General features: G+C 44.7%; 1 long non-coding RNA gene across 1 annotated transcript in view; it reads right to left on the bottom strand.

The window, feature by feature from the left end:
- Positions 1-1,897: 1,897 nt before the first annotated feature.
- Positions 1,898-13,432, bottom strand: part of LOC142819130 (uncharacterized) — a 74,876-nt gene continuing 63,341 nt past the window's right edge. Inside the window, exons 2-3 of the long non-coding RNA XR_012896920.1 lie at positions 2,971-3,112; positions 1,898-2,342 (exon numbers count right to left, since the gene is read on the bottom strand). This is a non-coding gene — a long non-coding RNA (uncharacterized LOC142819130). The remainder of the gene's footprint in view (positions 2,343-2,970; positions 3,113-13,432) is intronic.

Raw genomic sequence — 13,432 nt, forward strand, 5'->3', positions numbered from 1 at the left:
GACTAAGAGGGTTTTCTCTATCCAGTTTTAATAAACATCAGCCAAAACTTTTTCTTTGCAACCTATATCTTCTAGTGGGCAAATACTCTAGCACTGTGAATGTCCATCTGAGAATCCACTGATTTCTGCTGCAAAGTGTTATCAGGGAAGAGAGCAGGGATGTATGAGCTAAATTCTACTTCCGAGAATTTATAATCCACCTACCTAAAACTCTTGCTGCAGCTTCAGTTAGTTACAGCGTTCTTTGGGTTCCACCCTAAAATTTCATGTAGAGGAGCTGTGCACTGAGGTTATGTCTACACTGCATGCTTATTTCAAAATAAGCTATTCTGAAATACTCCAAAATAACTTATTTTGAAATAGCACGTCTACAATACAGGGATGTCTCAAAATGAGTCAGAGGCAGGCTTCCCTAGTGTGGACGTGCTATCTTGACTTAGAGCCCCAGGAGGCACTGGGGAGTAATTAGTTTAAATGACCCTGGGAAGGAGCTATTTCAAAATACCAGCAGTGGAGCATCCACACTCCAGCTATTCTGAAATAGCTATTTTGGAACACACATTATTCCTCATGGAATGAAGTTTACAGAAGTCGGAATAAACCGTCTGTTATTTTGAATTTATTTTGAAATAACGGAATTGCTATGTAGAAGCTTGCATTGTTATTTCGGATCAACGGCCGTTGTTCTGAAATAATGCTGCTGGGTAGATGCACCCTTAGTAATTAGCTGCCATGTGCACTTCCAGAAGTAGCTGCACTTCAAGGAGGGGGAGAAGGAATGCTTGTCTGATGTATATAATAATTTGCTGCTTAAAAAGCCCTTTGACCTCTGGGTGAAAGAAACAGACAGTCTGAATGAGGATCCAGGGTTTTGATTTCCACCCACCTCTAACATCCTAAGGAACTTTAAGCATACTTGAAATATAGAAAATGGGATCTACTTCCACATTTTGTAGCATGTCTGTATTATGGACCACCCCAGTCTAAAACATCCCAAGATTTTGGTGTGTTCAAAACCCTGAATCTGAAGTGTACAGTATGTGTCCATCTCTAATATATTAATAGATATCGAGGTCACTGTCATTCCCTTAATTACTGTTGGAGAGACAAAAGGATTATAAGAATGGGTTGCTTCTGTAACTTTCACTTTACTAAACTAACAAAAGGCTGTCGAAGAAGCAAACAGTTTGTGCAGAGGTATTTATAAAATGGAGGGGACGCTTTATGCTTCGCTTCTTTGTTGGGAGCAGGTCTCATAAAAAAAGTGGAAGTCACACAAAACTTTAGCAAAAGGGAGAATTTTTATTTTGTTTTGTTTATTCCAAAATTGTGTCTGTTATTTTCGACCAACTCTATGAATTATACGGGACAGGATTGCTGTATCTTTCTTTGTTTTATTAAGTTCTTCCAGCTGCAGAAAGAGTTTGCAGATAGACACCTCGGCTACGTCTACACTGGCCCCTTTTCCGGAAGGGGCATGTAAATTTCACGAGTCGTCGTAGGGAAATCCGCGGGGGATTTAAATATCCCCCGCGGCATTTAAATAAAAATGTCCGCCGCTTTTTTCCGGCTTTTAAAAAAGCCGGAAAAGAGCGTCTAGACTGGCCCCGATCCTCCGGAAAAAGTGCCCTTTTCCGGAGGGTCTTATTCTTCTTCAAAGTAAGAATAAGACCCTCCGGAAAAGGGCACTTTTTCTGGAGGATCGGGGCCAGTCTAGACGCTCTTTTCCGGCTTTTTTAAAAGCCGGAAAAAAGCGGCGGACATTTTTATTTAAATGCCGCGGGGGATATTTAAATCCCCCGCGGATTTCCCTACGACGACTCGTGAAATTTACATGCCCCTTCCGGAAAAGGGGCCAGTGTAGACGTAGCCCTCTTGTTTGGGGATAAAAGTAATGCACACAGGACAGCTTCCTGGATGTTAGACCTAGACTTATCTCCTAAGTTCCTTGCATCTCCAGTATCTGTCATTTTGGGCCTTGCAGTTGATATGTGATTGATGTATGTATCCTTCCTAGTATCTTTTGAAATGATTGCCCTTGGCATACCAGTGTCTCCTCCTTCCTCCTTTCATACTGAAGCAAAATAAATATACAGGATGCCAACAGATGGCAATATTTTATCATCATTACACAATGGAGAGCCCTTTCTTCTGCGGCTTAGTTAAAAGTTTGCATCGAGCTCTTCGTTGTGAGACAAAAGGCGCTGAAGCTTTTGCTTGTCAAGCCCAAGAAAAACCTCTGGAATGATTTTCAGTATGTTTTGCTATGTCACAATTTTTACAACAGTCACTTAGAAAGCTGCGTCACTTACAATGGCCGATGGAATCACGCTTTGCCCCAGCTGGAAAGAGAAGAAAGCACCGTGAGGAAAATGCACATGGAGTTAAAGATGACTTTGTTTTCAGGAAGAAAGGGTGGAAAGCATTTGGAAAGGATTGGACTCGATGACCTCCTGAGGTCTCCTCCAACTCTATGCTTCTATGATTTTTTAGTCTGTGCTGTGAATGTTGCAAGCGGAAACAAGTGAATGCCTAAAAGACTGTTGGTGATTAGATCTGGAGGTATAAAAATGACAGATTAAAGTCCTATTTCATCAAAATACCTTGGCCCCCACTTAACTTTTTCCCAATTCTGCATATTGAAAAAGACGCAAAAAGCGATTGGATATTTATATGGCCATCAAGAAATTCCCAGAGATATAACTGAGGCTTAAAAATATTGGAAGAGATATTTGGGGTCCTGCAAGACTGTATTTGGGGGAAAATCCATGCTAGAATCTGAGTTTACAACAGTCACTATGGTTTGGACAATGTTTTTCATATGATACTTTTTCCCCACAACTGTAGAATGTGGACCTCTTGTTTGTGCACCGTATGCATAGTGGATGAGACTGACAGTCAGAGGAACCAGTGTTTCAGATGTATTTTAGATGGAAAAGGGAAGGGTTTATCTGAAAAGAACTTCCAAACCTTGAGATGCTCACTAGTTCCTAATAGCTCCAGCTTTGAGAATTAGATGTGTCGTCGTAGCAGGAGCACCAGATTGAGAATTGTCACTGTCCCTCCGACTCATTTGAGGCATATATTTTAACTTCTCTGCCTCTTCCGCCATCTATAAAATGGGGTAATTAAAAAGACCTGCTTCAAGGTGTTGGCAAATCGACCACATTCAGAAGAGAGTTGCGTATTTCAATGGTGACCACATGTTAGGCACCTAGGAGTGTGAAGTGGAAGAGATGACTCGTGTTTTGATAATGGTGGGTGGAACGGACTATCCCATGAGTCTGGATGGAGTTAGGAAGGTGGAATGGCCGCCTTTTTGAATATTGGGCTCTACCCAATAAGAGTTGTTGGTTCAATGTGACAACACTTTCCCCAGGTCCTACCCTTCACAATTTCTCTGCCCTTTATAAATACATTCTCACCATTTTGTAACATTTCCACAGGCAGCATGCAAATGGAAAATAAGACAACATAAAGCAGTGTCCAGAACTGCCCTGGGGTGAAAATGATTGTTTATAGGGGTATGTCTACACTACCCCCCTAGTTCGAACTAGGGGGGTAATGTATGCATACCGAACTTGCTAATGAAGCCCGGGATTTGAATTTCCCGGGCTTCATTAGCATAAAGCCGGCGCCGCCATTTTTAAAAGCTGGCTAGTGCGAACCCCGTGCCGCGCGGCTACACGCGGCATGGACTAGATAGTTCGGATTAGGAAGCCTCTTAGGCGCCGGCTTTATGCTAATGAAGCCCGGAAAATTCAAATCCCGGGCTTCATTAGCAAGTTCGGTATGCATACATTACCCCCCTAGTTCGAACTAGGGGGGTAGTGTAGACATACCCTATCAATTAAGCCTATACATAGTAGCTTTCCTCTTTCTCTTAATCAGGCCTGGTCTACACTGAAGGGGAAAGTTGACTTTAAGAGACACAACTCCAGCTACATTAATTATGTAGCTGGAGTCGACATTTCTTAAATCGTGCTTTCAGGCTATCCACACAGTGGGTATGTCTAGACGACATGCCTCTGTCACCAGAGGCATGTAAAATAGCCTATCCGACATAGTCAATGAAGCTGGGATTTAAATATCCCCAGCTTCATTAAAATAAAAATGGCCACCGCACTGTGCCAGCTCAGCTGATTGTCGGCACAGCGCAGGACTCAAGATGCGGCTTGTTCAACAAGGGAAGCCTTTGTCGACCGCTCCCTTATGCCTCGTGAAACGAGGTTTACAGGCTTCATTGACTATGTCGGGTAGTCTAATTTACATGCCTCTGGCGACAGAGGCATGTAGTCTAGACATACCCAGTGGGAGGTTGACAGAAGCAAATACTCCCGTCAACTTCCCTTACTTCTCGTGACAAGTGGGACTACTGGCACCAATGGGGTCTTCACTAGACCTACTAATAAGAATTCTAGAAGATTGACCTCCAGAGGCTTCATCTTCTCTGTAGTGTAGACAAGACCACAGGGATCCAACAGCTTCTTTTCCCTCTTACACCTTCTAGCACTGAAGCTTCCATGTAAGCGGAAGAGAAACACATCTACTGCTGCCGGGGCAGACTTGTGCTGACATTTAATCCAGAAAATAAGAAATCCATTAGCTTTGGGCCATATTGGACTGCATGGAAAGAAACTTTACATGAGCATCTTTACATCCATCAACCCTCTTGGTTCAGGAACATAACCTTGAATGCAAACAGCCAACGACTATTGCGAACAAGGAATTTGTTGTGGGGAAAGGTACAAAAAGGAATGTAACATGTCCCTTTTCTCTCCTTCACAAGCAGTTCATTTAAGGAGAAAAAAATGGTAGACGGGGTCTTTCTTCCTTTTTTTTTTTTTTTTTTTTTTTTTTTTTTTGGCCAGGAATTTGTGTGCGTGCGTTCATATAAAATCTTCAGTGAAGCCTTATTGACTATCTCTGTTGTGATTACAATAGCCCATGCAGGTATAAACCATGCTTCATATCCTGTAACAATACACATCTGCTCAGAGCCACTAGAGTGGGGGCAGAGCTCAAACGTCGAAATCCACAGGCAATAAAAATGAAACCACCAGAAAACCAGCTGCCATTTATTTCTTTTTTAAAATGTTTTCCCTCTTTCTTTCCCTCAGCAGCTTTTCCCCATGTTGAAAAGGATCCCCTGGTCAAAAGACAGCAGGCAAGCTTGTAGAAAGCTTTGATAGTCATTGATGTGGAACATTACAACACATGGTAGTAGCATGAACCAATAGTGAGTCTCCTCTCTGGGTGGACCTCCCTCCAAGAATAACCTCTGTTCATTATTCTTTCAGGACCCCCTCTAGAAGTAGAGAGCCCATTCTTCCACCGGTCCCAGGACTGCCTGGGTCCCAGTTTGCCTTTTTCCATCAGTATTGCTAAAGCAAATAGCACACAGTATTTACTAGGTGTGATGTTTTAAATCATATTCATCTAACCAATAAAAGGATTTATTGCCAATAAAAGTTCCACAGAGGCATAGCTTATTCATAGAGAAGACGGTCGATGAAATCACGCTTTGCCCCTGTCTGGAAAGAGAAGAAGGCACCGTGAGGGAAACGCACATGGAGTTAAAGATGACTTTGTTTTGGAGGAGAAAGGGCGGAGAGCGTTTGGAAAGGATTGTACTCCTGAGGTCTCTAACTCTATGATTCTATGATTTTTTTTGTCTGGGCTCTGGATGTAGCAAGTGGAAACAAGCAAATGCCTAGAAGACTGTAGGGCTACATCTACATTGGCACCCCTTTCCGGAAAAGGGATGCTAATGAGACGGGTCGCAATTGCAAATCCGCGGGGGATTTAAATATCCCCCGCGGCATTTGCATTTACATGGCTGCCGCTTTTTTCCGGCTCGGGGATAAGCCGGAGAAAAGCGCCAGACTAGACGCTATTCTCCGGAAAATAAGCCCTTTTCCGGAGGATTTCTTATTCCTACAATATTTGTAGGAATAAGAAATCCTCCGGAAAAGGGCTTATTTTCCGGAGAAACGCGTCTAGACTGGTGCTGTTCTCCGGCTTATCCCCGAGCCGGAAAAAAGCAGCAGCCATGTAAATGCAAATGCCGCGGGGGATATTTAAATCCCCCGCGGATTTGCAATTGCGACCCGTCTCATTAGCATCCCTTTTCCGGAAAGGGGTGCCAATGCAGACACAGCCTTGGTGATTGGATCTGGAGGCATAACAATGACAGATTAAGGTCCCATTTCAGCAAAAGACTTCATCCACTGCTTAACTTTATCCCAATTCTACACATTGAAAGAGATGCAAAAAGCGATTGGATATTTATATGGCCATTCAGAATTACCAGAGAGATAACTGAGGCCTAGAAATATAGGAAGGGATATTAAACCTTGGCTTTCATGGCTTAGGCCAAGTCACTAAGGATTTGTCTACACTACAGTGTTATTTCGAAATAAGTTATTTTGAAATAACACGTCTACAACAAAATGCATTTCGAAATAGCATTTTGCTATTTTGAAATCACACATCCACATTGAGTGGACTCTGAATCGCATTTAAGGCAGGCCGGAACCAGTTCCAGCAGGGCACCAGGTCAGGATTTACTGTGTGGGGCTGCTGCCTGAGGCTATCTGAGGTCTGTGCTTAAAGGGTCCCCCCTGGACAGCCGGTTCTCAGGTTTCCCTGCTTGCTTGTCTACCTCTGTGAGGGACAGCAAAGCATTTTGTCTCTGTGTGCTCTGATTGCCCTCACTCGGGACACCACAGCACTTGGTAACATGTAGCCAGAGCTGCCCCTGGGCACTCTGGTGCTTCTCTTGGATACGTTGCTGCGAGCCTGGCTGCACTTTCTGCAGGCTGCCATCCGGGAGGTCCCTCAGGGGGCTATCAGTATCCAGGAGGCCCTGCAGGAGAGCTTCCACCCTGAGGAGCACTAAGAGCCTCCCTGGTCTGCCCCACTGGGGGCTTTTGCCTCATTCCTCCCTCATATCCTTCCACTTACCCCTCCCTAAACCCCCTTCCTGATGTCAAATAAAATACATGGATTTTCATGAACACAAACTCTCTTTATTTAACAAAACTGGGAGGGGGAGGGAATGAAACTCTGGTGAGACTGGCAAAAGGAGGAAGGAGAGGGGAGGGAGGAGGGAGCTGGAAGGAGGAAACAAGGGGAAGAAGGGGGAGGGGAAGCTCAGGGCCCAGGGTTGTGGGTCTTGCCGGACCAACTTGATTTTCATGTGAACCTCCTCCTGGGTTTTCATGTGGCCTTTGGTGGCCAGGCTGGCAGCTATCCTGCCATAGATGGCCGCGTTCCTCCGTCTAGTGCTGAGATCATGAACGTTGGGGGCATCCCCCCAAAACCTGAATAAGGTCCATCATCTCTGCCCTGGACCAGGAAGGCCCCCACCTTCTCCGGGCCCTGGTAGGCTGCTGGGAGCTGGCAGACTGCTCCTGGGGAGTGGCAGAAGTCTGGCTGCCAGTGGCTTGCTGGCTCATGTTTTGGGGCCACTGGGTCAGGTGCAGTGACTACTAGCTCTCGGCTGGAAGGCTTGAGCTGGCACAGGAACTGTGGCCAGAGTCAACCCCTTTAAGGGGATGGGGGGAGGGAGAGAAGTATTCTTGGTTGAGGCTGGAGTGGCCACCAGGGCACCCTGGGAAGGCTGGAGGCCCCCTATTTTGAAATAAGTGTCTACACAGCACTTCTTTTGAATTAGCTATTTCGAATTTGGTGTTATTCCTCGTAGAATGAGGTTTACCAAATTCAAAATAAGCTGATGGATCAGGACAACTGGAGCCAATGAAGACTGAGACTCTGGTTAACCTCTCCTCAAAGTGCATGAGGAGTGAGGAGAGATGGTGCTGTGGAGGGTCTGGGAGGAGCAAGCGCAAGCAGGTACCAGGAGGAGGAGCCTGCGGTAAGGAAGGTGTTGAGGAGAACAGTGGAGAAGTGGCCCAGGGCATCATAGCTGCCACACAGCTGATACTGGGCACTATACAGGCAGCTGATATCATAGAGCCCCAGAGCTGGAACCTGGTGTAGAGGACAGACCTCAATTCCTCCCTCCACCAACACCCCAATTCAGCACTGAAGAAGGACTAGTTTTGATGAAGGGGTCTGTCTTGCCCTATACCTCTAAGAGAGGCATCAGAGACTATGGAGTTTGGTCTTCTTTCCTGTCCCCATGCTGGCCAATGATGAGAGTGGCTGCACAAAACAGCAAGCTGGTGTCCCAGAGAAAGACTATGTCTAGACTAAGGTGTTTTCGAAAAAGTGGCCTTTATTCAAAAAAACTTCACTTGCGTCTAGACTGGCGCCACTTTTTTTTTAAAATAAATCGAAAGAACGTTGCAGTTTTTTCAACAGTGGTAAACCTCATTTACGAGGAAGAATGCCTTTTTTTCGAAAGAGCTCTTTCGAAAAAAGGCATTCTTGACTACAAACAGGACTTTTTCGAAAGAGAGCATCCAGATTGCATGGGTGCTCTCTTTCGAAGAAGAGGATTGCTTTTTTGAAAAAAGTTGTCTGTCTAAACGATCTCTTTCGAAAGAAGTGTGTAGTCTAGATGTTGTCAACGTGTCTAAACGGAAAGCGTCTGTTTGCTGCTGAGGCAAGCCATCCGCCCAAAAGTGCAGGACCTACCAAAATGCAGAAAGAGCTTTCTCACAATGGCTGTATTATTTTTGTGCTGTGCATGGCTTCACCCTTATCTGTGCTGAATTTCATCTGACATTTTGTTGCCCAGTCGCCACTGTTGTCAAATCCCGCCCCTCTTTTACATCTTTCCCATCAGCTTTGGATGGCGCTATCTTGAATATCTTTGTATCATCTGCTAACTTTGATGCTTCACTGCGCTCTCTCTTAATGAATTGGTTGAACATACTCCCCAAAAGGGAGATGACTAAGCTGACAGTGTTGGGTTTTTTTTTAATAAAATAAAAATGAATCATATGTGCTTCCCAAACCATAGCCCTGGCCACATGATTGGTTCGCTTCCAACAGGCTTGTTCCAGAACTTGCAACACCATTGCTTCTCTTCTCTGAGTGGGCAGATGACTCAAGCTTTTGCTAATGCTGTGGACCACACATGACATTTAGTATGATCCCTTTTGATTTATCACGGAAACAGTGTATTCAGGGGGGTGAGTACCAGACTTGTGGCTGCTCCAGGTCAAAATCACAGGCGAAGCATGCTGTAGCTCATCTCAGCTTCCCGTGTGTGTGAGTTAAGGTCACTTCATAGAGGGCCCTTCAGCGATGGCTGTTTTCTGGACTATTCGGCAACTTTCTCGAGGCTACAGCAGAGTCTCTTGTGCCGTAGGCACTCAGCATTCATGGGGCTATCCGCCCCAAGGAGGTAGAATGATGATGATATTCAATTAGCTGTGATTAGTTGTTGCGGGTCAGTTTTACACTGCCAAGACATCACACTCGCTTGTGGGTCACATTGCACAGTATACAGCTGGAAAAGTAGTGATAGTGGAAGAAACAAGACAAGGACTCATTTGTATAAAATTCCTGCTTCCACGACCTATTGTAAAGCTTAATTTATTTACTACAGAGATCTTTGGAAGGAAGGCACAACCAAAGGGCATTTTGCTGTTGTCTCAGTGAAGGCGTTAAACCAGCCGTGGCCAACCTGAGGCTTGCGAGCCTCATGCGGATCATGAAATCTCCCCCCCCCCCGTGGTTCTCTGCAGCTCTGCCCCTGCACCCCCAAAAATGGCCCTCTCCTCTCCTCCCAGCTCCCTGTGTTGATCTGTGCATGGAAGACGTCTGGCACAGCCATGAAAGATTAGACTTAAAGATAGTGGTGGGAGCCTGCTGTGGCCAAAAAGACTCAAAACACGTTTAAATGCATTTTCTTAAAGGGGCAGAGCTTTTTTTTTTTTTCCACCTCGACAATTTTGCCCTGGTTCTTCATGCTGGATCCATTGCTATCTTGGCTCTTTGCTCAGAATGGGTTGGCCACCCCGCATTAAACATAGGTGACCACCTGTGTTCCCTGTAAGCTAAGAATTTGTGTGGCCATGCAGGAGAGATTCAAATGCCATCCAGCTGATTGGCAGAACACCCACAATGCCAATGGCTGGCAGCATGTGTTCCTACTGGTGGTGCACGTGGATTGGTGAACAGAACAAAATTTATTCTGTGCACAGATGGGAAAAACAGAATAAACATGGGTGACTCAGACCTACTTTCCCGTGGGATCCTGCAGTGCTCATGGGTTAGAGTGACCTCTCATTCCTGCTGTGGGGTCACAGATGGAGATGGTTTTAGTGGTGGTCACTGCTCCCTGCTTCCAATCTCCCCATTTAACAACTGCACCAGTGTAAATTAGAGACCCTCTGGCATTTTAGAGCCTTATAGATCATAAGCCTGTCCCTGACAGAGTGTATCGGAGAGGCCAGTCTTCTGGTATCTATAACAAGTCATCTGTGGGCAGAATCAAACCTGGGACCTCTGGTGCTTAGGGCATGAGCATCTACCACATGAGCTTCAAGCAGTCTCAGTGCCACTAGATGGGACAGTACCACCACACTCAGCAGGTGTATGGGTTATACTTGCAACCTCTGTCCTGCTCCTGAATTGAAGGAGCCATTCACCAAACAGCTTGAGCTTTCTGGAGAAAGATCAGTTAGATCTACATTATCTATCTGGTATATGGACAATATCTTGTATGCCTGGCTTCAGAGCATCTTAAGAAGTATATAGATGTAGAAACCACACTCTGAACATGCTTTTTTCTTTTGTTTTCTTCCTTTTTAGGGAGATAAAAGAGGTTCTGGCAAAGATGAATCTTGCATTCTGTTCTGACGGCGATATGTTTGTTGTGGTCATTCTTAGCAATCCTGGGGCTTTGTGGTTGGCTGATGTCTATATCTTCAGCTAGAGACCTTTCACCAAAAGGAAAAGTTCTCCTCTCTTTGTCAGACTGTAAAACCGGCCTGCAGCTTTGGTGTCATTCTTGTGCAGCAGTGCTGACATCCTGAAACCCAAGTGTAAAAAACCCTCTGCAGAAACAGAACCTTCCATGAACACAAAAACATCCAAGGGTCCCTGAGTTTTTATTATTTCATAGAAAGGCCAGAAACTCTGGATTTCAAGTTGAATGACTTGCGCTGGATTATGAGATGCACATTAACACCTTCACATTCATATATATGTGAAAACTAACTCCAATTAGCTTTTTTTTAAAATTGAGTTTCCTACTCTTGATGACTAAGTGTGGATAATGAAGTCAGGATCACTTTTTCCACTCCACCCAAAAACCTGTTGCAAGTTTTCCTGATATTTTGTGCCCTCTCTCCACATCAACCGTGCTTTTGTAATTTTGCTAATTAATGGGTTTGTGGATAGTTTCACATGATGATTTATGTTCAGGTTTAAAATGCTATAGATATAGATATAGATATAGATATAGATATAGATGGGGAGAGATGGAGAGAGTCTAAATATGAAGGTGTAGGAACCTGGATGCATTGTGAAAAGTTAGGTTTTTTTAATCTCTTTTTATTGAAAATATTAGAAGATAATTTTCTCTTGAGTTTTCAATAACATCTAATTTTAAAGCTTTAGAGGGGTAGCTATGTTAGGCTGTAACTGGAAAAACTTAAAATACAATGAATAATCTAGCAGCACTTAAAAGACTAATAAAACATGTAGTTGGTATCAAGAGCTTTTGTGGGGACAACCCACTTCTTCAGATGCCTGGAGTTATTAAAGGTCCAGTTCCAAAATAAATAGGGGATGGGGTGAAGAGAAGGAAGGGAAAAAGGGGGGAGGAAGTCAATTAGAGTGTTTATGGTACATGAAGCTGATAGAGAAGGTGCAACTTTTTCTTAAGTTTGGTTTTTTAAGTCATTGGGACATGGAAGTTAGTGTGTTAGCCAGGTCATGTTTTATTCATACCTTTGTAACGGGTCCCAAACTTGTGAGCGAAGTTAAATTCCAAGCCTTTCCTGTGTATTTGGCTTGTGGAATTGGCCTGAAACAACACTGTGACTTTGAGTTCCATTAACGAGTGCCAGGGCAGGTTGAAGTGTTCTCCAACAGGTTTCTGTGTGTTGCCTTTTTGGATATCTGATTTGTGTCCATTAATTCTTTCCTGTAGATACTGTCCAGTTTGGCCAATATGCATGGCAGAGGGGCATTGCTGACGCTTGATGGCATAGATCACATCAGTGGATGTGCAGTTAAACGAGCCTCTGATGTGGTGGCTGATGTGGTTGGGTCCAATGATGAAATCACTTGTGTAGATGTGTGGACAGAGTTAGAGTTGGCGCTGGGGCTGATTGCAGGGGTGGGTTCCTGGATGAATATGATGGAGGTGTGGTGCGTAGTTACCAGAAAAATTGTTTGAGGTTAGGGGGTTGTCTGCAGGCAAGGATAGGCCTGTCCCCCAAGGCCTGTGAGAGTGATTGGTCATTTTCCAGGATAGGTGTAAATTGTTGATAATGCGTTGGGAGGGATTTAAGCTGTGGGCTGTAAGGGCATGTCTAGACTGCATCCCTCTGTCAGCATAGGGATGCAGATTAGGCAGGTCGACATTGCAAATGACATGGAGATTTAAATATCCTGTACTTAATTTACATAAAATGGCCACCGTTTTTGCCAACTCAGCACAGTCTAGAGGGGGATCTGTCGAGAAAGAAAACCTTTTTTGACAGATCCCTTATGCCTCCTGCAAGGAGGTTTATAGAAGGGGGAGGGGACTTTGGACAAGGGGGCGGAGCAGCAGTGAGAAGGAGTGGAGCAGGGGTGGGGCTTGGTGAAGGAGTGGAGCAGGGGTGATTTGTGGGTGGAACTTTTAATGTGAGGGTTGCCCTGAGCCCTGTACCCGGAGCATTGGGAAGGGGCTGCCTTAGACCCTACAATCCCCTTAGGGATGGCCCTGGATAGAAGGGAAAATAGCACTGAGTTGGGGGCACAGATACAGAAAAAAATAAAATTGCTTCACAGAGGTTCTTAAAGAGGAACGGCCAGGTCTGAGCACGGGGACAGAACCCTAGAAAGATGGACAAATAGAGAGTTCCTATAATAATGCGTCATAGCAGTAGGCCAGGGGGTTAAACACAAGAGGAGAGGTAGGAACACAAGGTAGGAAAACAGTTGTCCTTGCCAAGTTTTGTATTGATTCAGAAACAGGTGACCTAATGCTTGCATGATGCAAAACTAGAGATGCCAAATGATGTAAACATTCATGTTTTATCACAGGTAGCATTTAGTTTTGCTTCTGGACATAATAATAAAGGAAACATCTTAAGAACATAAGAACGGCTGTACTGGGTCAGACCAAAGGTCCATCTAGCCCAGTAGCCTGTCTGCTGATAGTGGCCAGCTCCAGATGCCCCTTAGAGTGTGGACCGAAGACAAAGATCAAGCAATTTGTCTCCTGCCATCCTTCTCCAGCCTCTGACAAACAGAGGCCAGAGACAACATTTCTATCCCCTGGCTAATAGCCTTTTAT

This window comes from Pelodiscus sinensis, chromosome 20 (assembly GCF_049634645.1).
Source record: "Pelodiscus sinensis isolate JC-2024 chromosome 20, ASM4963464v1, whole genome shotgun sequence".
Taxonomy (NCBI): Eukaryota; Metazoa; Chordata; order Testudines; family Trionychidae; genus Pelodiscus; species Pelodiscus sinensis.